This window comes from Passer domesticus, chromosome 4 (genome assembly GCF_036417665.1).
Source record: "Passer domesticus isolate bPasDom1 chromosome 4, bPasDom1.hap1, whole genome shotgun sequence".
Taxonomy (NCBI): Eukaryota; Metazoa; Chordata; class Aves; order Passeriformes; family Passeridae; genus Passer; species Passer domesticus.
In genome coordinates, this window is record NC_087477.1 from 63116038 (window position 1) to 63143149 (window position 27112).

Genomic DNA, 27112 nt, shown 5'->3' on the forward strand with positions numbered 1-27112 from the left:
AAGAAATAAAATTTTGTCAGATTCCAAAATTATGTATGTGTCCTCTTTCAGCCCTTTCCTTTTATTATTCAGGTGAATGCTCCCAGATTGTTTTCAACATTCTCTTCCAGTATCCACTTTTTATCATTTCTAGCTTCTTTTGTTGAACCTTGTCCTTCTTTTGGTGACCAGAATTGCATGTAATGTGATTATGAATCCACGCATTTTACTTATGTTTCTTATTCTACATTCTGTTCCATTCTTGAGACTTTCTGACATTCTGTTTGCCCTAGAGGCTCCTTAAGCACAGAGAAATTTGTTTGACATAAACTCATAGAGAATGGTGGTTCTGTATTTCAAATGCTTCTCTCTGAAATGAAACATCATCTTTTCAGAGGCATGAAAAGAAGAAAAACAAACTTTTTAGTGGTTTCAGTATAGTCGTGTGTATATATATATATATACATATCTATATAGATACATATAGATATACAAAAGATGCATAGCATATATAGCACAAAACCCACTAGACAACACAGTACAAAAATCCTGAAAGAAGGAATTTATGCTCCTGGGCCTTTGACAGTGTAATGAAAAGGAAGCAGCTTGGCTAAACAATGATTTCCAAAACTTGCAATTATTCTATTAACGCTATTCCCAAAATATTAGATACTAGCAAGTGATAATAATTTTGACATGGTGTTTAGAAACCGCATTTCTGTTTAGCGAGTTAAATAATGTAGAATTTAAGGCAGAAACTTCCACCTGTATGACAAAGATGGTTGTCTGTTTCCATTTAGCGTTACTGTTGAAGAATATCTGCTGCTAAAACAGAGTTGTAGCTGGCTGATTTTGTGTTGAAATGCTTTAAAGTTAATCCTTTGACACAGGACAAAAAATTAATTCCTCCATATCTAGGTCATCTCCATAATCTTTTATCAGTAGTATAATTATTTTTATGCTTATATAACACATGTTAAGGGAACCAAGCTTAAATAGCAGTTTCTGAGATCTATATTGTAATGTGAAATTGATTTCATCACTGAAGACTCCATTAAGAATTGCAGTTGGGTTTTTTAACATCATGAGCCCCTTCCTCTTGTTAGATAATTTACTCATTTTTATTAACATTTTATATATTTTTGAGGAATATTTCTACCCAAGGGTATAAACTTTATGCATTAAATTGTGTGTATACCATCTGAAATTATTCTTCTCTGATGTATTAAGATTGCAGTTCTCGTCTCCTAAATCATAATCAAGTAACTTATGTAACATAATTATGTAACTTGTCATATCCTGCAATGTTCCTGATCCACTACACTATAGCTTTGTCTAAATAATTATTATAAATATTAGAAATTGTTATTGTACCATTAGCTTTTTTATCTTTCTAACACACATAAAATTAATATCTTTTAGACAGATGAATAATATTTAATTTTTTTCCTGGAATTAACGGATAACCAAAATATAAGACATCTCTGCATTAATTCCTGTGAAATTTTGGCTGAAGATTTTGGAAAACCCAAATGGAGAGTAGAACATTCTGAAATGTGAGTATCTGTGATTGAAAATCTTAGCTGGTTGACATCAGTGATATCTTTTCTGAAGTTTCTGAGGAATTGGTGTTATAAGATACACAACTTCCAAAGAGATTTCCTACAGATTCTTTGTGATACAGTTTATTTTAATTCTTTGTCTTCTATTCTCTCTTCCCAAACAGCAATGTAAAGTCACAGTGTTAGGAATGGGGAAAAGTAACTTTGATTCATTGCATGAGTTAATATGGATGTGTTTGAGTTTTCAAAACATTTTAGGTTGAATTTGAGAACAAAAGTGCAGTGAAGAGAATAAAATATTATAAAATTACATATACCATTCTTAAGGGCTTGGCATTGGAATCAGTGGTTTTTTAATATCTTTGCTAGTGACTTGGACAGTGGCATTGACTGCGTCCTTGGCAAGTTTCCCAGCACCAAACTGTTTGATGCATCTGACATGCTGGAGGGAAGGGACATCATCCACAGGGACCTTGTTGGGACCTGAGAGGTGGGCCTGTAGAAACCTCATGAACTTCAAAGAGTCCAAATATAGAGTCCTGCATGGGGGGCAGGGAAATTACGAATAGAGTCTCAGAGGAGAATGGATTGAGAGTAGCCCTGAAAGAAGGACTTCAGGGTATTGGTGGATGTTGGCAGCTCTACATGATCTGACAATGTGCAACCCAAGTAAAACCAACCAGGTAATGGGTTGCATTCACAGAAGACTGAACAGAGGGAGTCTGTTCTCTCTCAACTCTTGTAAGACACCAACTGAAGTGCTGTGTTCAGCTCTGGGGTCCTCAGCACAGGTGGGACATCAACATGTTAGGGCGAGTCCAGAGGAGGGCTACAAATATGATCAGAGGGCTGGAGCACCTCTAATATGAAACAAAATGAGCTGGTTGGGAGTGTTCAGCCTGCAGAAGAGAAGTTTGAGGGAGATGTCATGTCAGTCTTTCAGTACTTAAAGACCCACAAGAAGGCTGGAGAGGGACTTTTCATAAGGACATATAGTGATAGGACAAGGGGGAATGGTTTTAAACCAACAGAGGGTAGGTTTAGATTAGATATTAGGAATAAAGTCTTTACTGATGACACTGCTGAGACATTAGAACAGGTCACCCAGAGAAGCTGTGGAAGCCCCATGCCTGGAAGTGTTCAGAGCCAGGCTGGATAGGGCTTTTAGCAACATGATCAGTGACTTTATCCATGGCAGGGGGATTAGATCTAGATGATCTTTAAGGTCCTTTCCAACTTGAACGCTGAGAGTCCCAGGACCAAGGATATATAAAAATTCGAAATTATTGGACATTATAGATTAATTTCAGGAGCAAACATCTTAAAAATAAAATACTTTTAAATTAATTTCAAGTTTCAGTTTTTCCCTCACATTGATCCTCCAGTGGTATATGAAAAACAGTCTTCTGTTAATGCAGCCCATGACGTGGTTTGTATATGAAAAAATACAAGTTAAAGAAGGAAGAAAATAATTCAAAACATGACATAGTTAAAGTGACTTCTAAAAGTGAGTTCTGACTTTTGATGGGGAAATAGGACACGTAGTCAGTTTTTATTTTTTTTCTACAGCACAACTACTTAAAATTGATTCTAGGCATCTTCAATCTTTTTTTTTTTTTTTGACCTTCAGTTCAGATACTCTGAAGCTAAAATAGAAGCTACTATAATTGCAAAATCAGACCATTTATTTTGTTTGTTGTCTTTTTAAATTCCCAGCTTATAAGGCAATTAAAATACAAAATCACAGCAAGCCTGAAAAATTTTCAGCATGAAATTGTTAAAGAAAATTATCAAAAAATATTAAAAAATTAATTTCTCATTATTTGGTCATGTGAATAATAGACATCTAATCCATCTAAGATGACTGATGTGGGTTTTTCCAAAATATATAAATATAGTAATTTATTTTCCACAAATTATGATGTTGTCTTCTGCTATGTTTCTTGGTCCTTTTTACAAAGAACCAAAAAAAAAGTAGTGATCCTATTTTTTCTTGGCATTTGTTCTTAATTTTATTTTTGTAATCAGGACTTGTCTTGTTTTCCCCAGACATCTCTCTTGCTTATTCTTCTGGATTATTCTGTTTGAATCAGTCAACTACTCACCTGCTCAATCTTACACATATTACTACTGCATTTTCCTGTACCCTTTTTATACAACCAGAAGTTTCCCTTTTCTCCTTTGGGGATATGGACATTTCAAATATATTTATGCTAAGCTGTTACAAAAAAGTTATTAGGGTTAAAAAATAGTTACTGGTTACAATGTTATTGTAATGTTACAAAGTGATTGCATTAACTGAGTGTTTAAGTCAAACACATGATAATATTTTTTATTGTGCTTCTGTTCTGTCAGAGCAATAAGCCTTTGCTTTGGCAGCAATCACCTGCTGCATGATCTTGAACAAAACACTTCGTATTTTTCTCTTTTTTCCATATCAATTTCTGTGTATAATTCACAGGCAGATTACAATTTGCATCAAACTTCTGGAACAGACTGTCAGTCAGAAGTTACTTGTAGAGTGTCTGTTAAAGTCATGCTGTCCAAGCATTCCTTATACTTGTGATGCTGGTATTTATATAGTTAATACATTCTTTAACCTCAAAAAAATCTGTTGATTCTGCTTTTCATATTTGGGTATTCAATTTTGTTTAACGTTTTCAAAAGATTTTAATCCCCTTCATGTTGTCCTTTCTTTGGTAATTGAGAATCCATTTCTACTACCAAAGGGGAGGCTTAATTTTATTTCAATCAAGTATGAAGGACAGAACATGGAAACTTCATGCTTTTGCTTATTATTTGGGCTGTTTCATACTTAGCCTCATAACAGCCTTTGATCTTCCTAGTGTAATATCCTTGCACTATATTGGGGATATGATGAAACAGAATCACATAATTTAAAATAAGTGGCTCCCAATGCACAGGTAATTGGGTCTAAATAATTTCAGACCCATTTACACCTTGCAGCTACATCTATCAAAATGACTTGGGAGAGTTGCATAGAGTACTGAATAAAACTAAACTCTCCTAGCACACTGGTTAGCACTACTACCAGAAAAAGAAGATTGCTAGAATGTATTAGTTATGTCTCATCATTGATCATAAATATGCAGGTTATGAATTAAATAGCACATAAAATATAATCTCTTTAAAACTAAGATGGAAAGAAGTGAAACCTGAGCATCATTAAGTAAAAAGTGTGCATCCCAGGAAAAGAAAAAGTACACTTTCTTCTAGTTCACCTAATCTGATCTTTCTCGGTCCATAAAATAAAATAAACCAAAATAACTTCTTAGATCTGTATTTTAATTTTTGCCTAGTTCAAATCTTTTTGTCTTTTGAGTGCTGACACATTCATGTGAGTCAGCAGACGTTTGTGCAATTTCATCCTTTTCATCCTTTTACTCCAACTTTCTTGTATATACAACATACTTCATCTGGCATATTATGTTAACTTTTGCCCTTTCTATCACCTTCTGCCTATCTCTGTATTTCAGACTCCTAATTACCTCCTTGCCTATCATGCTGTCCTAATTCTTTACACCTTACTTCTCCATCCTCTTTTCTTAAGTGCACTCTTCTGTCCTTCAGTTCTGCCTTCATTTGAATATTTGTGTTATTCATTTTTTCTCCACCCTGACTTTGGGATTGAAAATAGGCTGAAAAATTTTCAAGGATATAGCCAGTGGAAGTTCTTGCTAAAATTAATCCTTCTATGAAATCACAATATTTCTGAAGTTTTTCTACTGCATTTAAAGTATTATTAGGTTTGAAGGCATAAAAGAAAGAAAACTGTACAGCAAATGGTAACAAAATACAGACTGTCCAGCATTATTCACTTTCCTAGAGGACTATGCTATCAATGCATCACAATCAGCTTTTTAAACAGGTTATAAAAAATCAACTGCATTTGCTTTTTGTGCATAACACTAGGTAACCTATACTAAAGAAAATGATACAGTTCAAGTCCTGAAAACCCCTTTAGATACACTAAATAAACATTTTTATTAGACTTGAAGGGAATCTATAGTTCTGCTGTTCACATCATTAAGCTTTTGGTAGTACCATTAAAGTATAAAGTGCAAAACAATTAAAACCATCATAAATGATCTCAGTGATTCCAAAGTTAAATATGAGTGTAACTAGGTCTACCTTTGAAGAAAGAAGTTCATGGAAATTACATGTTGAAACACTGAGCTTAGATTTCTGAGTAGGATCTTAATAGACTGTATGTAAAGGTTGAAAAGAAAAGCATATCAACACAAAACAAGACTTTGATAAATTGCTTTGCTGTAATAGAGGTCATGTGATGACCATCTTTTATTAACTGTATATTCAGTCAAGGGCAATTTACTTAGGTGGAGACTCAAGTAACAAAAGATACTCAGCTAATTTGCGTCTGTGGTGAAAGAAAGGAGGGGGAATATTATCTGCTATAATATCAAATGTTACTTAGAAGCTGACTGACTATTTTTTACAGTGTTCCAATGATCTAGACAATACTGACAGTTGCTAGCATATGAACAACAAAGCTAATAGTTTTGTAAAGTGGACAGTAGTTTTTTTACCAGAAAGGAAAATCAACTTTGCAGTTGGAGAAAGTGGCATGAATTCATGTAGAGGATAAAGGATTGGCCTTGAGTAAAACTAGTAAATGAATATTTTACTGATTTTGCTTGATTTGCAAAATTTATCATGACAGTATTCAAACACAGTAGCTAAACCTTTTGGAAAACAGCCATTAAAAAATCTGTTCAGAATACTTGGACTGACAGTTCTTGCTTGGAGAACATTGCGTCTGTGAAGAAGGCTCAGGACAGGCACAAACATTTTCAGACCGATGTGCCTTTCAAATATTAAGAATAGATTTGTCCATAATTGTAGATTACTGAGTCTTTTGTTATTCCAATAAATTAAAGCATGTGCTGTTTTAGTCTAATAAAATGCAAACTGTATCATAACTGTGTTATATGGCAAACTTACTGATAAAATCTAATGTAAGTGTTCATAACATCCACATGATACACCATTACTAAATTTTTTTCCTAGGATGGAGAGTGCTTCTCTGTGGCAATTACTGCCTCAGGGAATGTGTATAGCAGTTGTATTCATCGATTAAAAGACAAATCTTACTCATTGAAATACAAATCAGGTCTTTTTTATCTATCAAAGACACTTGATATAATAAAATTTCTTCAGGGCACATATGTACTTCACGTACTTCTAAACTCTTCACCAACCTAATAAACTGTTCCTCCACAATATTTTCAGGATTGCAATAATTCTTTTCAGACTATGTTCAAAACTAGAAAGATCTTCACATGTATATTTAACGAAGAAATAAAATAGTGTTTAGAGAAGAGCATATATTTAATTCTTTTTTATTCTTTTTTTTTTTTCTTTTTTATGATTAAGGGCAATTACAGTTAATTTTTCTTCCTCTTTCTGCTCTGTCTATCCCTCTCTATATGAATCTGGAATGCCTCATTAAAAAGGCTATAGGATAAAAATTTAGATGCTGAAAAGTCTTGAAAAAAATCAGCAAAGCTATATATATCTAAACTTAGTGCTGTTTTTAATTCAGATGCTGGAATTGCAATGTCTTTGCACCTTTCTTCCTATTAGTTGTTAACACATGAAAATTGACACATTCTTTTGTTTAAATTCCTGTATCAAACACCTATTTTGTTATTCCATTTACAGGTAGTATTTTTTGAAATTATAGAAAAATCTGTTATTTCTCAAGACAGTTTTAAAATTACAGACAAATATATTCAAATGTTGAGTTTAAATTTGGGGGATTCTCTTTGTAGATTTGAAAACTCTTCATCAATTTCACAGGACTGTAAAAGTATGGTCTGGGATTAATTCCTGTATTATGGGCATCATACATGCTGTTGACCCTATTAATTAAAATTTTTATAAAAGTATTTATCGTATTTGTTGAAAATGTAAGACTTCTACCAAACTCGTGCATAATTGCAACACTATTAAAGTACCCAATGTTCTTAGACCACGGCTTCTGTGTGTCTGTGATATCGTTGCTTCCAAACAGGCTAATCCCTTACAACATTAATGTTATCTTTCCTGAATTATAGTTGCATGAAAGCCTCAGCTTTTCACATTTTAAAAATATTTGTTTGGGTTTTTCTTTACTAAATTAATGTAAGCATCTACTACTTCTGTCCTCTTTGCTATCATGCTCCTATTCGGATGTGCTGTTCAGAAAATAGAGATTTCTAACAACTCCATGATAAAACTCCACAGGCTGCTGAAAGGACGTAACAAACCTGGACTGTAACATTAGGGAGTAAGGGTTTTTGGAAAGCAAGTTAACAGGTAGAATAGGGAATGATGTGTCTCAAAACAGATTGCTACAGTTTAATGTCTTTTTTTATGTAAAATAATCTAAATATTTTTCTATAAATTTGGATCATTGTGCACTAATTAAATATGAGGTGTGATTTAACACTACAATGAAAAACTGTAAACTTCATAAATTATGATTGATGTACAGCAAACCAATGCAGGAAGCCTCCCCAAAACAAAATAATATAATTTTTGGAGTAAACAGCTATTTAAAATGCCTAAATTTTATTAAGATACACTAAATTTTATTAAAATACACTAATGATTTAGTGACTTTAATAATGAAGAATGTGGTTTTCATTGATCAAAGTAATGATTATGATAACAGGAGGATTTTCAGTGTAGTTTTGCATAATTTTAATATTTTTTGCAAACCAAAAGACTGAAAATCACCTGTAGGTTACATTTAGATGACATGCTTAAGTTTCTATCACTGTGTGACAGAATACAAAATTTGGAAGATCCAGTTGCTACTTAGGATACTTTGGAGTATTTCGAAGGTAAATATTATGTTTACTTTCTTCTAACAGTGATTTGAATTGAAAAACAATTTCTGGAAATTTATGGAATGTGAATACAAGTCCAGAGCTTTACTCAGAAACTGATCCTTTAAGGCACATAACTTTATTCAGCTTCATGAAATTTTTCTGTTTGCTATTTTTCAGATAATTCCTTTCTTTGTCCCTAATATAATTTTTAATGAAGGTTATATATATACAGAGTCATTCATATAAAGATTAATTGCCAAATCCTTTTAAGGAAATTAATGCTAGAAATAGTAATAAACTAGGCCTTAATGATAGAAAAGTATAGTGATTACAAGAAAAATAGTGTAACAAAGCAGAAGGGGATAATGGCATGGAAGGAGAAATATTGGTTAGGAAATACTTAGTTTATATTAGCTGATAAAGTGAGCAAACAGGAACTTGTGATTAACTGAAGGAAGAAAATGTGGTAAGAAATGGAGAACTTTCTAATAATGAAGCACTCAAGGATGCTTAATGATTTTCAGCATCTGTTCACAAACACTGTTCACTTTACTGCACTGTTATCTGTTCATGCAAGAGATGGATTCTTGTTTTACACATACATCCTGCTGCCTTTGTTACCCTAGGGAAGAGAGAGACTGAACCCAGCAGAAAAATCCATTTGTAAATGCATATTCTAGTGATCCATTAGTAATGAACCTGCTCCATTCAATAATTTTAACCAAAACAATCAATGTCTGAACAATTTTTTCTTTAATCATGACATATCTCATGGAGAAGCCTGAGGGTATTCTGTTGTCTGAATTTAGGCCAAGGTTCTAAGCTAGGTTTTGTTTTGCCAGTGTCCATTAAAGATTCAATTCATTAATGACCTAAACATTTCAATATAATTGTTAACAAGAGTTTCAACCATAGGAATTGTATTTTCTGAATTTATAGCAGTCTATAAAAATACAGTCTGAGCACTAAATAATTTTTACCCATATACAATTAACACTGACAGTATTCACCAGAGTTTCTAATCGAGACATTTATTTTATACTTTTTATTCAGATCTAAATGTTCTGTTTTATAAAGTTGTGTCTTATCTTTCCAGAGAGTGTGTCAAATTCTTAAGGAAGTGTGTTTTTAACCATTCTAAGCCTTTTCTGAGTTAAAATACCCTTGCCCTTTTAAGAGATGTGTTAACAAAGACACAATGTTTCACTATTCAGTTTACATCTTTAATTTCTAAACAGAATTAATAATAACAATAATAATTTATAGTTCAGGAAAACACTTGCTGAGGCACTAAATTATGTCTTCCCTCTTTCTATTTCTCTTTCTTGACCATCATCAAATTCATCCTACTGTTCAGTCCCAGGTGTTTCATCATTTGTAACAGTAGGTTATAAACCCTTCAGGCTGGTTCCCTGGGCATCTTCTCATGCAGGAACTTCTGAAGCACTCACAATTGCCCTAGATCTGCTTCTGCTGGTAGTGAAAGCTTCACTGACTTCAGAGTGGCAGTGTTAGGTCAGAGACTTCTGAAATATCCCAGTGAACATTAACTTGGCATGTACCTGACACATTTTTTGGTACAGGAAAACCATGAATAATAGTGAAAAATAAATAGTGACTTTTCAATTTACAGCTCATTCTTCTGCATATATGGAAGGGGAAGACTTCCTCATATGCCTTGCCTTACTTTTAACAATAACAGGCCATCAATTTGTTGATATGTACCACCTGAGACTGTTTGTAAGATGTTACAAATACAGAAGACCTTGGCATACATGATACGTGAAGCACGTATAAAACAGCAACCAGGCACCTGTGACCATCTCCACAGGCCAAGGGCATGAGTCTGACATGGTCCTCAAGACAGAGTGGCAGGCACTCATCTGAGAGCAAAGGCTGCAGCTCTAGCTGGAGAGTCCACACTACCTACCCCAGTGGTGGCTAAGCTGTTCATCAAATCTAAGTAGTTGTGGCAGTCCAATAAATTTTTCACTGACTGGAAAGGGGAAAAAATAACCTCCAGTTTTAAAAAGGGAAAAAAGAAGACCCTGGCAACTATAGGCCAATCAGCCTCACCTCTGTACCCAAAAAAGGTCATGGAGCAGATCCTCCTGGAAGCTATGGTAATGCACATGAAAAATAAGGACTAGTGGTAGCCAACAAGGATTCACTATGGGTAAATCATGCATCCTTAAATAATGGTCTACAACAGGGTTACAGAACTGGCACATAAGGGAGGAGCAACTGATATAATCTACCTGGACCTTTGTAAAGCATTTGACATTGCTCTGCATGATGTCCTTGTCCCTAACTTAGAGAGGAAGAGAAGTGACAAGTGGCATTCCTCAGGAATTCCTGACATTTTTGTCAGTTCCCTGGATGATGAGATTGAGCGCACCATTAGGAAGTTTGCTGACAACACCAACAATGATAATGTAACTATTATTATTTTAAGTATTCATTAGTTTTGTAAGCATTTTTGATCAATTCCCACAGCTAATTAAAAAGCATCACTTTTTGCAAGCTAGTAATTGTTGACATGAGCCTCATCAATTTAGGTTGGTAATAAATACTTCATCTATTTACACCACCCCTCAGTTTATATTATTATTATTATTATTATTATTATTATTATTATTATTATTAATAATAATAATAATAGTAGTAGTAGTAGTAGTAGAAATTATGAATGCCTGCGAGTGTTCAATACCAGGCTGGATAGTCTTTTAGAAACCTGTCCCGGTGGGAGGTTCCATGGCCATGGCAGTGGGGTTGAAGCTAGATGATTTTTAAAGTACTTTCCAGCCCCAGCAATTCAATTTTTCCATGTGTATTATAATGCCTCACACAGTAGAAAAAAATTGACTATTACAATATTGAATTATTTAATACAATTTAAATCCTTGTAATGCCAATATAATCTTGCAGCAGTATTATTAGAAGAGTACTGTGGTTCCTGTGGTTCTGGGAACAGCACCTACCACTCAGTGCTGCTGTGGTGTCTGCTGTGTCTTTGGTTTCCATCGAGCTCTTCTCCCTGCCTCTACTAATTCAGTCCTTTGAAACACACCTTTGGGGACCAGAGATGCCTACTACTACTATTATTATTATTATTATCATTATTATTATTATTATTATTATATCTTATTATTATTATCTCTTAATATTTAGAGGATCAAACCCATTTATGTGAAGAAATAGTGTGATAGTTTGTGTCATAGTGTGTTGTAAATCAGTTTTCAAGTTTCAGCACTCAAGCTGGAACCAAAAATTAATAAAACAACAAAAATGTGGATCACATTAATGAAAATCAGCTGAAACCAATCTAGTTTTACATTTTTCTGTACATATTTGAATGTCAATGTTGATTTTAGAAGTGGTCTGAAACAGATTAGTCTTTGTATTTTTGGGGTTTTTTTCTGCCAATATTATCCATGAAAAAAATGTAAAATTAATAAAATAAATTACTCTGAATTTCAAGGGATAAAATTAAAACAAGAAATATTAGATCAAAAGTAACTGATAGATACAGATACATCTGTCTTACCTCACACATCGAAATAATAGAAAATTAGCCTATCCATGTAACAAAGCCTATTCATGTTACAAAGATGGAAGAGTTCAATTCTGTTTCCTCATACTATAAGCAATTTATAAAATTAACTTGGTTTACGTTTGATATTTCTCATTGTAGTCACAGATCTGGTAGAGCTACTAGGCTTTTTTAATGTACAACAACATAGAAACAGTGCTGTCAGTAGAACATTGTATCCTGATATATCTAAACCAATCTGCCGTTGGTATCTAACTTTAAAATATAGTATTGCACACTACAACACAGTTTATCATTCTCTGAATGTTAATCAATTGTTATTACTGCCCTTGGGCTTTGAAAGATTGTTTTAATTACTAAGTCATTTTATTCCAAACTTACATGCCTAGATCAAAACAAACATAAGTAGGAAAAAGGGTATATACATTTGTTTTTTCGTGTCTTTTTTTTTCAGGGTCAGACTGCTGTTAATTCTGCAGTCTATCAACATGAACACAGAGAGTATTTAGGTGAGTACAGATAAATGGTGGCTGTCTTCTGAGTTCACTGTAGGTCTTGTTTTCTAGATATGTGCTGTCACATTCAGTATGATTGGGAAAAGTACTGTAGTTTTCAAGAGAAAAATGCTTTGCATGGTTATTTCAAATGTGGAACTTAAGGAAAAAAGGCCACACTACAGCAAAGGCCGTGGTGTGAAGTGCATGAAAACTGTTAGCGCACAGCTGTACGTGTATTCATGAGCCCTCTATCACCCTTTCAAAGGGATGAAGGTGGCTGGAAGTGTTGACAGCTCTCCCCTGGACAAGTGTATCTGTGTGTGCCTCCCTGCAGCACGGGAGCTGCAGGGACAGCAGTGGTGGGATGGGGGCCAGGCCCTGGCCAACCTCCACAGCCAGGAGCTCGGGAGGGCAGCCCCACACCACGGCCTGGGCACTTCGCTGGGGATGGGATGGGATGGGATGGGATGGGATGGGATGGGATGGGATGGGATGGGCTGAGGCTGGGCTGCCCTGTGCTCATGGGTGGGGACCATGGAGGGCAGGTCAGGGCAGTGGGGAGCTGGGGACCAGCCCTGCTGCGGTGTCACTGCGTCAGGGTCTCATGAGCCTGGGCCCTGGCCAGAGCCAAGGTGATGGCTTGGCCAGGACAGAGGAGTGTCCACAAAGCCCTGCCCCCATAAAAGTGACCTTGCAGAAGGTGAACATAGTGAAACATGATAATTTCCTCATTAGCAAAGAACCAGGACACAGTGCAGCGTATCTGTAGAGAAGATATGTTCTTCTCAACACATAGTTCATTACAATGATTACATTGTGTTTTGTTCTTTCTATATCTTTTTCTAATCTGATAATATAATTTTTTTACAAGTCTTTAAATCAACAATATTTCATTCATATACGTAAGATTTCTCAGGGTTTGTACTATTTTTTTTTATTTATAACAAGTTCAGGTCCTCATAGAACATAGCTGCTGCTCTAAAACGATGATCAAGTACTCAGACTGAAGACAGATCACTCTTGTTGTGGCTTTCTTTCATTTTCCAGTCTTTCCACTTATTTTTTTCTAAGTGTTTTCTGGTTTTTCTATTATTATAGGGTCAAAATCTGTTGCATGATCAAATGTCTTGAGTTTGAAAGGTCTGATTAGATGATTATACCTCATGAGAAATGCATTTTGTGAAATAATCAAATTAAAGCAATTATCATTGTTTAATGAGATGTAAAAACTGTTGAAGACATATTTCCCACCCGTGTGCTAAGTCATGAATTTGAGGCTGAGGGAACAGAGGTTCAGGTCTAACATCTTTTCACAGAAGTTTATGTAACCCAACCCAAAAAGTAATCATCCTATAGATCAGAGGTGGGAGGTTGTGTTGGAGTAAAAATTTAAGATGTTTAAGATGTCACAACACTTACTGATTTCAATAGAATTATTTTACCAGTAACCACATATTAAAATAAATTTAGACAAATTCAAAAATAAAATAAATATCTCTCTAGTATGAAATTTATTTGTTATGATAGGTCTGAATACTTAATGAACTATAAAATATTTTTTCACAATTAATGGTATTTTGGAAATGAGATACTTCAGATGAGCACTTCATGTTGTGTTTTGCCACTGACTCTAGTCAGATAAAAAAAAAAGTAGTATTACACATACTATATAAAAGTAAAAGAATTAATTTTGTTATCAGGTATATTGTCTATAATGCCAGACAAAACCTTAGAAGCTGAATATCCATCAAACTTTCCCTATTCTAAGTATAGTGTATATAGGAAAAAAGCACATAGTAATCAAAGTTCTGATTGTGGATATTTCAGCTTTAAATAAATAGTTTGTATTAATATCATTTGGGCATAGAATATCACATTTAGCTATTGGAAAAAGACCATAATGTTTGTCTCTATATTATTGAGATTTCCCTAAAATATTATTTTTCTACAGTTCCAGCAAAAAGTACTGAAAGTATATTAAGCTATTTTTTAAATTTAATAAACAGCAAATACATAGTGTTTTGCATATTTTCACAGTAATTCAGTTCTGTAGTTCAGAATTTTTCAACTGTGAAAGACAACACAAAAAAGTAATGGCCAATAAATAGAATTTCTGGCTATCAATAAGCCCCTTTCTTTTTAAAACAATATGTAAATAAAATCTAGTACATTACTTCTCTCAGAGCAACATCTATACTATAGCGAAGTTATTTGTCATATATTTTTGTTTCTTAGTCACAGGTGATAATGTGTCACTCAGCACATAGGCCCAATGAAGAAACTGAGAAGAAAAGATTCTTCCTCATTGGGCTTTGAATTGAACCTTATATTCATATCATAGAACAACTTATTTTTATAAATCACAATTTGTTGTAAAACCAACTTAACATACATGTTTATGAAAGAGTGTACAAGGTTTATTTGTAATGTATTTTAGAATATATTTTCAGAAAGATCCCTAGGGTCAGGATTTTTTTCCATTTTTGAGAATCAAATGGTAACACTAAGCTTTATTTCTGATATAACCTGTACAATCAAATCACATACGGATGACAATAATAGGATATCTAGGAAATAAACAGCTTTTTATACATATGTTTACAGGGTTGGAAATGTATTTTGAGGTAAGCCTTTGTTACACTTCAGGTATTTCCTGAATGTCAGCAGTTAAATATATTTCATCTGGCAGTGTAAATATGAAACCTGAGACTTGGAACTGAATTACACATCCCTTTCCTCTACAGTTTCTCTTTGTCTATTTGTTTCTTTTCTGGGTTTTTTTAGAGTAATTGAAGGGCAAACTGAAAGGAGATAATACAATTTCTAATCCCTTCCATGTTTATCAATACAACAGTTGAAATACATATAAGATCAACTTTGTTCAGTTTTAACTGATTTTTTTTTTCCTATTTTGAGAGGGACACGTTTCTCTTATTTCAGTTTGTCTCAAAGCAATAATTTCCAGCATTTCTATATTCACTAAAATAATTTATCTTGAATCTGAATAAATCAACTAATTAAAAGATCAACTAAAAAAGAAGACTAACAGATCAGTTGGTGAAAACTGAAGGAATGCAGTATATCCTGACATCTCTGCTTTACTCATCTTCTTAATGCAGCTGTACAGTGTGGAATAAAGATGCTGATCTTGCAAGAAAATTCCCCTCTGAAATATTTTTGCAGCTTATACACAAATCTAATATGAGTACTCTACCAATCCCAGTTGTGTAGTAGAAGTGAATGAGCATGGGAGGTCAAAGTTAAAGAGCTAACCTACAGTAATGACAAGAATACTATGGAAAACCACAAGACAGAAATCTACTTGAGCAATGAACATGAGGAAGTTTTCAATCACATGATCCTTCAATCATTTATTTGTTCATATATTTGCATCTGGATTGGTTTTGAAATTATTTTTATTATACTTTTACTTAATGTTACTGCTGATATTTTTGAAATAAAAAGGTTCTTCTCATCTCATCTTATCTCATCTCCAGACAATTAACAAATGTCTTAATAAATACATGCTACGGAGACTAAAACTGTCTGTGTTCATTAGATTAAGTACTTTACTGCCAAGTCTTTTTTCGGCAACCTCTTGTGTGAGGACACGAGGCTTGACTCCATTTTCATCAGAAGGCTGGTTTATTATGTTATATATTATATTATAATACTACATTAAAACTACACTAAAAGAACAGAAAGAGAAGATCAGAAGGCTACCAAGACAAGAATAGAATATGAATGCATAACAAAAATCCTGTGACTGCTCACAGCCTTGGCACAGGTGGCTGTGATTGGTCACTGATTGAAAACAATCCACATAGGCCAATGACAGATGCACCTGTGGCCTTCCACAGCAGCAGATAGTTATTGTTTACATTTCTTTCCTGAGGCTCTCAGCTCCTCAGGACAGGAAAAATCCCAGGAGAGGATTTTTCATAAAATATCATGGCTACAGCCAAGCTTCATTTAAGCATTAGGAAACAGTTTCTTTTGATTTTTTTTTAATTTAGGTGTAAGAATAATGATTATTATTGTACCTTAAAATTCTTTCAAAACATATTAACTGGGCAATTTATAAAATAACAAAGGACCTGGATACAGTTGACAGTTCAGAGTTACATATTAGATTACAGATCAAGTGTGTAATCTGATACATTCTAAATTAAGAATCAACATGGTGAAAAACATGTACAAAACCTACAGAAGTTGCAGTACTGCAAGATAAGTATAAAAAAAGTTGGACTGTTAAGTTTTGGTTTTTTTCTGTAAGTCCAAACCAAAATTCTCAGCCAGTTTCAGACTGGGATTTCCATTTGCATTGGTGCAGAAAAAATTGTTTAACGCTAACTGGTCAGGAAAGGGCAGGCAAACCAAGCTCTACCATATGATGTGCATTCCATGGTAAGCTAAAGGCCTGAAGGAAGTCTATCCTTCTAAATGACAATTTGTTCTTTTTCTCAGCTGCTGGTGAAGTGCCACATACACTGCTCATTACACAAAGAAGATTTTATTGCTGTAACAGGGCACATTGAATTTAATGTTCACTGAGGACATCATGCAGTTCACAAGAGTGAGTCACACAAAGTTTAGTCATTCTAGCCTCTTTTTGAGCAAACTGGATAAAAGAAAGAAAAAATCTTCAGATATATGCTAGATCTTAGACTTATATCAAGGGGAACTCCGAAAAAAAAGCAAACAAAACCCCATCTTCTTAGAACAGAACTTGGAACTGAAAGAAATACAGTCAAATTCATGTATTAATGAGAAGGGAACATTCAGTTTCTTGTCACTCAAGTTTTCTAGCTGAGTACCATTCCTCATTGTATCAACTGCTATGAACTGAAAATGTGCTAGGAAAGTAGTGAACTCACTGGGATCCTTCCTTTTGAGCTGCACTTACAGTACTGACTGATGACAGATACTGGCTCAGCACCATGAAAAATTTTCATTTTGAAGGACTAGTGAACTCAGGGAAATTCAATTTATATAGGAATCTTCTGGTCAGGTTTAATTCATGTGTGTCTGACAGGCTGTGTCTGCACATTATTGTGATACCTCAGGCATTTTCTAAATACTTCTGGGATTTTTAGAAGAGGAAGGTAGGTAATCATGCTGTAAAGAAATATTAAGCAATTGCTCATCAGGCAGTATAACCATCAGAATGTGCTGAAAAGTATTCCTTCTGGTTTGTTCTTGCATGTTCTCTTTTTATTTTAACCTGTGATAAAAAAAGGACAAAATGCAATCCAATAAATGCTCTTTAATTAAGTTCAAATATTTTTTCCCAGTAAGTCAGGCATCACTGAACTGTTTAATATTAAATAATACTTTCAATTATATATGCTCTTAAATGTAAAAGAATAAGTAACATGAAAAAAATTTAAGTTCTCTGACACTCTGAGTTAAAAAATCCAGGATCTCAGGATAGTTGCATTGATATCAGTAATTCTACATCAGTGTAAAAAACACAGAGGAGTACTCAGTAATAAGATAAGTAAAAAAGCAAGTGTGAAAATGCAGAAATGATATTTTAGTATCCTTATTGGAGTTTTTTCAGTTGTTAAATGAACTCCATGAAAAAAGACATGCCTTCCTCTTTGCTTCTATTCATGCATTGAGAAAGTGAAATGTAAGTTCTCTGCTATATAACTTCTTTAGTTTGTCTGTATCTAATTACAAACATAAGATTGATTTATTAAACATAAGATTAATTTATTAATTTGTTTACATTAGTCAGTCAACCAAATACTCAAACCAATAAAAAGAAAGCCTAACAATTAGTATTATTATTTATATTAATACCTTCTTTCTCTTTACTTTGCCTAACCCTAATTTTGCAAACATTTTACTAACTCTGTATGTGCTTAAGTACTAAATTCTATCAAAGCATGTTGTATCTCAGGCCTATTGCAAATCGGTGGTTGCAACTTATTCACTTGCTTAGGAACCACACTCTGGTCAGGAAACACACAGTCCATCATTATAATGGTTTCATGTATATAAGGCACAGTTTATTTAAAGTACTGGTATGGAAACAACTCCTTAGAAAACCCACACTCTCGATAAATCATTTGGATTTTTATTGTATACTGACTGAAGGAGAGTGCAGATGTCAATCCTATCTTCCCAGCAACAAGCCTGATTTAATTCTCCACAGTTCTTTCCATGCTTACCCACAGGTTTCTTAATGAAAAAGAGAAATCTGAATACTACAGAGATAATTCTGATTATTTTGTCATGGGTGTGACATACTCAGTGATTAGATAGGCAATCCAAAATAACAATTTAGGAGATTCCAATTCTATAGAAAGAAAACATCTTGCTAGTACTGTGACTTTCAGCCTTTCCACTTACCAGAGGGTGTAGGGTTTTGTTGTTTCAGAGTCAAAGGTTGGTAGGGTATGAATTATGAGTAGTCATCTAGAGCTGACAAAAGGAAACAGATTTCAAAATTATTTCCAACACAAACACCCACCAAAAACCCAACAACTACCAGCCAAATAAAATCTACGGCTCCACCCCCACCCCAAAACCTCAAAAAAAAAACAAGTTTGTGAAATTTTTAGCCAAAGTAGTAGGTGGCCGAATAAGAGATGAATGTTTATTTTAAAATGTAAGACAGCTTTTTTTGCAGGAGGTAGATGATGAATATTTAAGGAAGCAGCCTGTGATATGATGTGTACTCTATATAGGTACTCTACTGTAGCTGTTATACTAGCTAATAACTATTAAAATATAATAATAAAAAAGGAAAGTTAAATGACAAGGTTTAACTGCATTTATAAATAATAAATATATCTTTAAAAGGACACTGGTAGAAATTCTGTATAAGGAATGTGCTGCTCTACCCCCTACTTCTTTCCCCCAGGACATCTTAAGAACAAATTTCTTCACTGAAGGAGGCTGAGAGAAAGAATCAGAAGAGTGTAAAACATGCTCATTGCTCCTAGCAATAATCCTAAAATCATGTAAAAAAAACATAGGGGCCACACTCCTGAAACTGCTAATAAACATAAAGAGATAAAAGCTGTGATTCATTTTAAAATAGTGCCATGCACATGTTCTCTATAGTCAATGCACTTTCTTAGATAAGAGATACATCACTACTATAATGCAATATTAGTATCCAGTATAGGATGTTTCATCATTTCTACATTGTAAAAATGGTAATATCATGGATGATAATTCTTTGGTTTCCCTATTAAGCCTGAGCAATGACACTATCTCATTTGATTTTCTGCTCCAAATCTATGTCTAGGGCGGCTACTTAAATGAACTGCTCACTATATTTTCCGTGGAGGAAGGCTAGAGTGATGCAACATACGGCTCAGACATATTGGTGAAATGATCAGATATAATGGAATTTAGTTCATTAATCTGTCCTGAACGACCATCATAACAGAAAAAGCTTAAGTCAAGAACTAAATGAACTGAACGGACCTTTGAATGGAGATAGACATTATACTAACAGAATACTATCTGTGTATATGTCAAAAGACAGAAAAGGGGTTTGATGTGGCTGATAAAAATATATTGAATAAGGTAGGGCCTGAGAATTATGTAAATGGCATGGAAAAAGGCATAGAGACTGTAATGAATTTGGCTGGGAGGAAGTTAATTTTCTTCATAGCAAGGCTGTATTTAGATTGGCAATTTAGTGTTTTAGATTGGTGAGAAAAACTGGTGATAGCACACCGGTTGTACCTATTCTTGAATTGTGCTTGCACAGTGAAAAGACAGTATCTTTCTCTCTGCCTCTGTCAGCAAGTTTGCTAGGGGAAGACAAGATTCTGCAAGTGGTCCCAGTCCATGGCAGAGGGGTTGGAACTAGGTGATCTCTTAGGTCCCTTCCAAACAACACCTCTCTGTGATTTCATGATTACAGAGAGATACAGCCAGAGCACCTCAAGCCAGCTGGCCAAAGGGACATTTCATACTCTGTGATGTCATGGTAAACAACAAAACTGGGGCTGGGGTATCTCCAACGTAACCACTGTCCAAGGACTGGCTGGCCATTGTTCTGCACTTGGCTATGACTGTTTTTGCACCACTTGAGTCTGAGGGTTTCTTTTTGTTTGCTTGTTTGGGGTGGGTTGTTTTGTTTGGGTTTTCCCCCCTAATATGATTGTCTTTGTCTCAACCCAGAAGTTTGGGTTGTTTCCCCCTACTTTTGCATTTCCAATTGTCTCCCTCATCTAGCTGTATACAGTCTTACCTGCCACCTGGGGCCAACACACCATATACAGGAAATGGAAGTATAAATACAATTACAAGTGGTAATAGTCCTTTTATTTCTACCCTTTTTCCTGGTGCTGTTCTCTCACTTTACTGTTCTGTGTTCAAAGACTGATGGCTGTGTGAAGATGGTGGGGACAAGGGTGTATTATAACAAGTAGTCAGTGTCTGCAGTCACCTGTTGGAGAAATACCATGCTCATGTTAATAGTTTGTTTTTTTTCTGCTCTAAGAACAACATACATGTTTGATAACACAGTTTTAAAACTTTGATCTTTCTTCATTAGTCTGCAGCTTCACAATACTCCAAATTAATGATATCTGTGCTTTTAATGTATTTTAGATAGTTTTGCCCAGATCTGTATTTCTTTAATCGACCATAGATGAGCTGATTGTAGCCCTGAGGTCTTTTGTGCCAGACCAAAATCCCATCCCCTACCCCATAGCTGCACTCTTCTATAGTGTTTTCTTTGTCTACACTTCTGAAAGCACCTGCTATTGAATTAAATTATTAATTCTCTACGCTGTCATATTAAGATAATAAATATCCAATTCTGGATAGACTATTTACTAGTTGCTACTAATGTCTATTTAAAACTTGTATAATATACAGAGAAATAAAAGTAAAAAAAAATAGTCATAGACTGTTGATCTCTTAGAGAAGATGTTGATAGAGTTATACCAAGCAAAAACAAACCTTGAGAGGAAAAGTTGAGAAAAGTTCTGACAGAGCAAATCTGAAAAACAACAGTTGTGACACCTTTGACTTCAGTACAAGGCTCACAACCCATCATAGGCAATATAGGGCTACATGTTAGAATTAGCACAAGTAGCAAGAAAATCAGAGTTAATAATTCTGACGTAAAATTATAAACTTAAAGTGTGAGAGAAAGGAATTGTATTGGTAAACTTGCTTTTCAGTAGAAATGAAATGTTTCAGGATTAGTGTCAAGTACCTGAATGCAGAGTAGCAAGTGCCTGCTTCCATTTCTTACTGCAGGCTAGGTTCCAGTATTCATGGGTTATTTCTTTATATAGAACTGTATTCACAGCAAGTATTCAAAAATATTCAAGGAGAATTTTCTATTAATTTCATCTGAATACATAGCTGCCTTTAACTGAACTGCTTATTCAGGTAGTGGTGAAAATATTTCTATTTTCATGTAAATAAATACATGCCTACCTAACAAAACCTTCAGCAAGTTATGGTCGGAGTTTTATTGCATGTAATTAAGATAGTGTTGCTATTACTGTAGTCAAATGACTTGGATCCCACTTGGATAAAAGTGGGAAAACCAGTGAGTGTCACAAAGATGTGCAAGTGGATGGATTTTTGAGAAAAAGTGATACTCATTTTGTGAACCAAATAAAGTCAGGCTGGTTGTCTCTGAGGACATCAGTATGCAGTAAGCCAAATCAGACACCAATAACAGAATTTTATAAAGTCTTATTTATTCTTTTGACTATTTCTATTGAATCCATAAAGACTGAACTGGAATAAAATCCAAAACTAAATTAATCTCATTAATTTTAAAAATACTCAGCAATTTCTAAAGTATATTATATAACCAACTATTTAGATTCCTAATTTAGGCTCACAGATCTCAAAATCATGGCTTGACTGTGAACAAGAATCATATTATGATGGATTGTTATGAAATGCAAGCTGCCAGTTCAATTTTAAAATTTTTTGCCTTTTTTATCCCTTTTTACTTCAAAAGAGAATAGAATATATCATAATTTCAGATGAAAACAATTGGGTATAATACTAAAAATAATGCACTGCTTCTTATGAAAGAAATTTACCATTTTGTTTGGTATGTAGAAAGAAGTAAAGGTAAAGTGAAGTATCAGGGAAAATATATGGAATGATAAGTGAGCAGAAGAATGAGAGAAAAGGAGCTTGAGGAGCAGTGGCAATACAAAGACCAAGAAACTAATTAACCAAGGAAGGATTAAAAATAAGATTACTTTATTTATTCTTTTGGGCGATAGAAGAGTTGTTAACTCATATTTTCTTTAGACAATTGACAGTTAAGAGCCTGAGAGGAAGTAAATCACCCAGCAGCCCCAGAAAATGTTCTCCAGGCTGCAGATTCCCTCTTCTACCACAGAAGTGTCCTCCTGTTTGAGTAAATCCCTTTTGATGACACATGACCACTGGTGCTTGTATGCCACTGATCCATGAACTTCAGTGCACAATTGCACTGTCTTGTCGACAGGAGGAAAAGACTGAATCATGGCAGCACAAAATGCTCCAAGGAAACAAGGGACATAGAGAGCTCTCAAGTAATTCAACATGTCATGCTCAGTTTTCAGGCCAAAGTAAATCTAGTAAAGGCCAAATGGACAAACCAGATTTATAGTTCAGACTTTAATTCAATTTGAATAATTCGAGTAATGTTATTTAGCACCGTGCTTGAAATATGTTATGCTGTATGATGTGGTTTATTCTTTAGAATACAATACCAGAACAACAGCAATTTGATTTTTTTTTTGTTTGAAATCATCTCTTAAAGTCAATGATATTTCCCAAAAGTAAGAACCTGGAATAATTTAGATGAAGGAAATTAGAATAGTAATATTATCTTTATAGTTTTACAGGTGAAAGAAAGTGGAAGAAAATAGTAAATGTCATATGCATTAGTTATAAATATCAAGAACACTGATCTGGATTGATGTGTTTTTCATATTTTTATGCAAATCTTGCCATTCATGGTTAATCTTTAGAAAACACAGGTAAAATAGGAAAATTGAGTAGCTTCCAGAAGTTTGACAGAGACTGAAAACACTACTGTATTACAAATGCTTCTGAAAAAGCTTTGACAAATTAAAAAAAGAGAAAACAGCAACCAAAAAAACCCCAATTAACTGAGATATTAGATGCTGTGCTGGGTGGGGCGAAAGAAGAGTATCTGTCTCTACATGTCTCATAACTAAATATATACCTTCAAAAACATAGGGTTCACATGGCACTACCAGTTCACTATGGTAATCAGGAAATATAAAAGCAACTGTATTTCCTATAAAAAATTGGAAGTTTTTAAAATTCACCATTATGTTTTTGTAACTGCCACTAGCTCAACAAAAACTGCATCCATTTTTAATAGCTAAGAATGTGACTGCTAACATTAGTTTCTTCATATTCCATTATAAAGAATATTTTGGTTATCTCAAAATTCTATCTCATATCTATTAGCGATTTTAACAGTACAAATAGTCACATATGCAAGTTTTAGTTTTATATATATTAAAAGCCATTTTCATTTACAGAGTTTTGAAAATACTTTTAATAATCATGCTTAAAATACAAAAAATAATCCTCTGGAACATTAAAAAGATAAATTAAAATTAAATACTGTATAACATTTGTTTTTATTAATAATTGTTATTTTGTCACGTGCTGCTGTTGTTGAAACAAACAAGAAAACACAGAGTCTATTTAAGGTTGTTAGACTAGGATTTTGATGCTATTATGACATTTCCAGTAAGATTTTTAATCACATGATTTTTATTATGTTCATATGAGCATATTCTGTTAGTCTTCTACCAGAGTCCCCAACTCTGTGTGACTCTTCTGTTACACTACCCCAAACAGGTTCTTTCAGATTGTTCACATGCAGTGCGTAGTTCAATAACAAATTTACTTAAGAAAGATACTTGACTTTGCATGAGATTAACAAATTAGCAGAGTGATGCAAAATATATTGCATAGCAGAATAAGAATACAAGTTATGTCTAACAGATCACATAGCAATTGAAACACACGGTTCAATACCATTGTCATTCTCAAGATCAGTGTCTATGACGTGCTCACCACCACGATGCTGAGCATCCCCACCCCCAGAACGGAACACACAAGTTGAAGCCAGCTGAACCCTATTAGTCCCTTCAAAATACTTGAATTTCTCTAGTTTCCATAAACTGTGTCAGGCTGAGACACATATTCACTCCTCCCCCTCCCTGCCCCCATGCTTGTCTAGCTAATTAGGGGCACACTTGCACTGTTTTAATGAGCTCAGGGGTAAACATTTACATCCAGAGCCCGGTGCCTAAGATACAATCAGCTTCTACAACAGCTGTGGGCAGTCACAGCCTGTGTTACTCCCAGACGTTTATAGGCTCATCTCCCTTGTTCTGCTTGGAACATTCTTTCATTGTAAGGGTTTATTGGTTAGTAAAACCTTCCTTCTCAAAATATTTTGATGTCAGGAGCTGAAATTTTTGCTAAAAGAGCAAGGTTAAAAAAAATTCTCTCTGTACCTGAAGGAAAAAGTGATGAGATTTGAAGTTAACTCAGCATGATAGATAACAGAAAAATGTAAAACTGCTTAGTACAGCTATTATTGGCAACTCATTTTTAATAGTTTATATATTTTAAATACTATAAATAGTATTTTTATTTTTGTCTGATATTCCAATATTAGTACTGGAATTTGAAGCACACCTTGAATTTACAACTCTTAAGCTCTCGATATCTGGCTGTATATATTTTGACTGAAGAGTCCCTCTTGCATGGCCAGCATCATCAGTGTCAACACTGTTGGCAGGATATAATGTCAAGTCTTCCTTTCACATCCAAACCAATTTGAGCTGTTAAAGCTAAAGAGAATTTCTGTATAATAAAATCTATTCTTCTGAGAAGCAAGATATATGCAGTGTTAGTGAGCTCTGTATTTATCCAAGTAAATTTCTGAGATGTGAAATTATAAGTATTTCCAGAAAACTGACTATAAATGCATTTTTCCTGGCTAAGGATATTATGAATATTTCCATTTTGAAAATATTTAGAAGACATTCAGATGCTTTGGACTGACAGAATTTGTTACACATTTCTCTATTTCACAGGTAAGTTGTCTTTGAAATATTTCACTCTGCTTTCCTTTTCTAACCATCTAGCTAGCACCCACTGTGTATTCTGTCATCACTGTGTTTACATTTTCAGTAATTTGAATTTCTATTTAAAAGCCTGTAACATAGATATAGTGTGTGGAAGCATAATTTCCCATTTCATTTATGTGCTTGGCTAATAACTGCATAAACAAAGAAAGGAAAAAACCCACAGAAAACCCCTGACTACTTCGTTATCCTGTTTTGTGGATACTTTATCTTGTGAGATATTATGAGTATTCTTTAGATTAATTTTTTTCATGGTAAATTGACAGCTACATTCACCACTCTTTGTTGAGATAATGACTAAAACAGTCTAACCAAAAAGGGTAAGTAACAATTGCATACAATAATAAAATAGCAAAAGCAAAGGATGTAGTGGCTATGGAATGGAATAAATATAAAAACTTGAAAAATACATAGATACTGAAACTTGGGAGGTTCTATCTGAGCATCAGGAAATATTTTTTTAATGTACTGGCACATGTTGGCCATAGAGGCTGCAGAAAATTAGATGGTAGAGGAGTAGGAGTTGTCCAGCATGGAGATTCCTGGAAAATACTCAAAAGTCATTTGAACATGGACCTGGGCAAAATATTGCAACTGATCCTCCTGAGTAGGGGGACTAGACTTGGCGACCACCACATCTCCCTTCCAACACCAACCTTTACTTGACTTTTAAGTTTCCTTTCAGATATAATTTATATGTAATATAAATTAGCAGGAGAGGGAAGGCAATGAATTTAACATTGCTAGCAAAGCCCTAATAAACCTAATAGAAAACATTACAACAATCTACTAAATTGATGTTGAAGTAAAAGTGATTTTATTGATAGACAGTGAGCTAACTTAGAATATTTTTTTTCTCTGTCTTACAGCCTTATGCTCCAGAACTCAGACTTGTCATGTTGCCTGTTGTATTCCACTGGGACAGATTTTATGGTGTTTCAGGTTACACTCTGCAGAAGACATTCAAATCCATTTCTTTAGCCTTATCTTTACAGTGTGATGTGCAGTCCCTTTCTCAGTTCTTTGCTCAGGTTTTTATTCATGGAGAGGAATGAAGAGCTAAAGATTGTGAAAATTCCGTCTGGCATTATGGCAGTCAGGATCTGTATCCCCAAAACTGTAGCGGAGTCATTCAATGAATAGTGATGCTCTGAGCTGAGTCCCTCTGACATGAGACAAAACCCTATAACTTGTCTAGACCTCTAATTAATTTGTTGTTGAAACAAAAACTATTATGCCTTCAGTTATCGGAATCTCCTTTAATTATGTCTGTTGTTGCTCTAGAGTTCTTTGAGTTTTACACTGCAAGTAGATAGAAGCTTGTAAGACATATGAATATTAAAATCCTGCATTTGCCAAAATTACCTGCAGTTATGGTAAATATTTATTTGTGGCAGGCAGAGCTAGATTTACCTGTAAAGAAAAGCATGTGATAATTATTTGTATGTGGCTTGTCATGCTAGATTTCTAAAGTAATTGAGAGGTTATATTATTTTATTTTTCATATTATTCAGGATCATGTCAC

General features: G+C 34.3%; 3 long non-coding RNA genes across 4 annotated transcripts; 2 read left to right on the forward strand and 1 right to left on the reverse strand.

The window, feature by feature from the left end:
• Positions 1–1409: 1409 nt before the first annotated feature.
• Positions 1410–15725, forward strand: LOC135300045 (uncharacterized). Its single transcript, XR_010361912.1, has 3 exons — positions 1410–1535; positions 12406–12460; positions 15568–15725. It is a non-coding gene; the product is annotated as an uncharacterized LOC135300045 (long non-coding RNA).
• Positions 15726–17640: 1915 nt separating this feature from the next.
• On the reverse strand, positions 17641–20382 carry LOC135300046 (uncharacterized). Of its 2 annotated transcripts, none has more exons than XR_010361914.1 (3): positions 20159–20382; positions 18809–18880; positions 17641–17672 (listed from the first exon to the last, which is right to left on the reverse strand). It is a non-coding gene; the product is annotated as an uncharacterized LOC135300046 (long non-coding RNA). The 2 variants fall into 2 exon arrangements; XR_010361913.1 differs by lacking the exon at positions 17641–17672 and adding an exon at positions 18516–18637.
• A 4163-nt stretch (positions 20383–24545) lies between these two features.
• Positions 24546–27084, forward strand: LOC135300048 (uncharacterized). The gene is made up of 3 exons (XR_010361916.1): positions 24546–24861; positions 25445–25536; positions 26457–27084. It is a non-coding gene; the product is annotated as an uncharacterized LOC135300048 (long non-coding RNA).
• Positions 27085–27112: the final 28 nt, after the last annotated feature.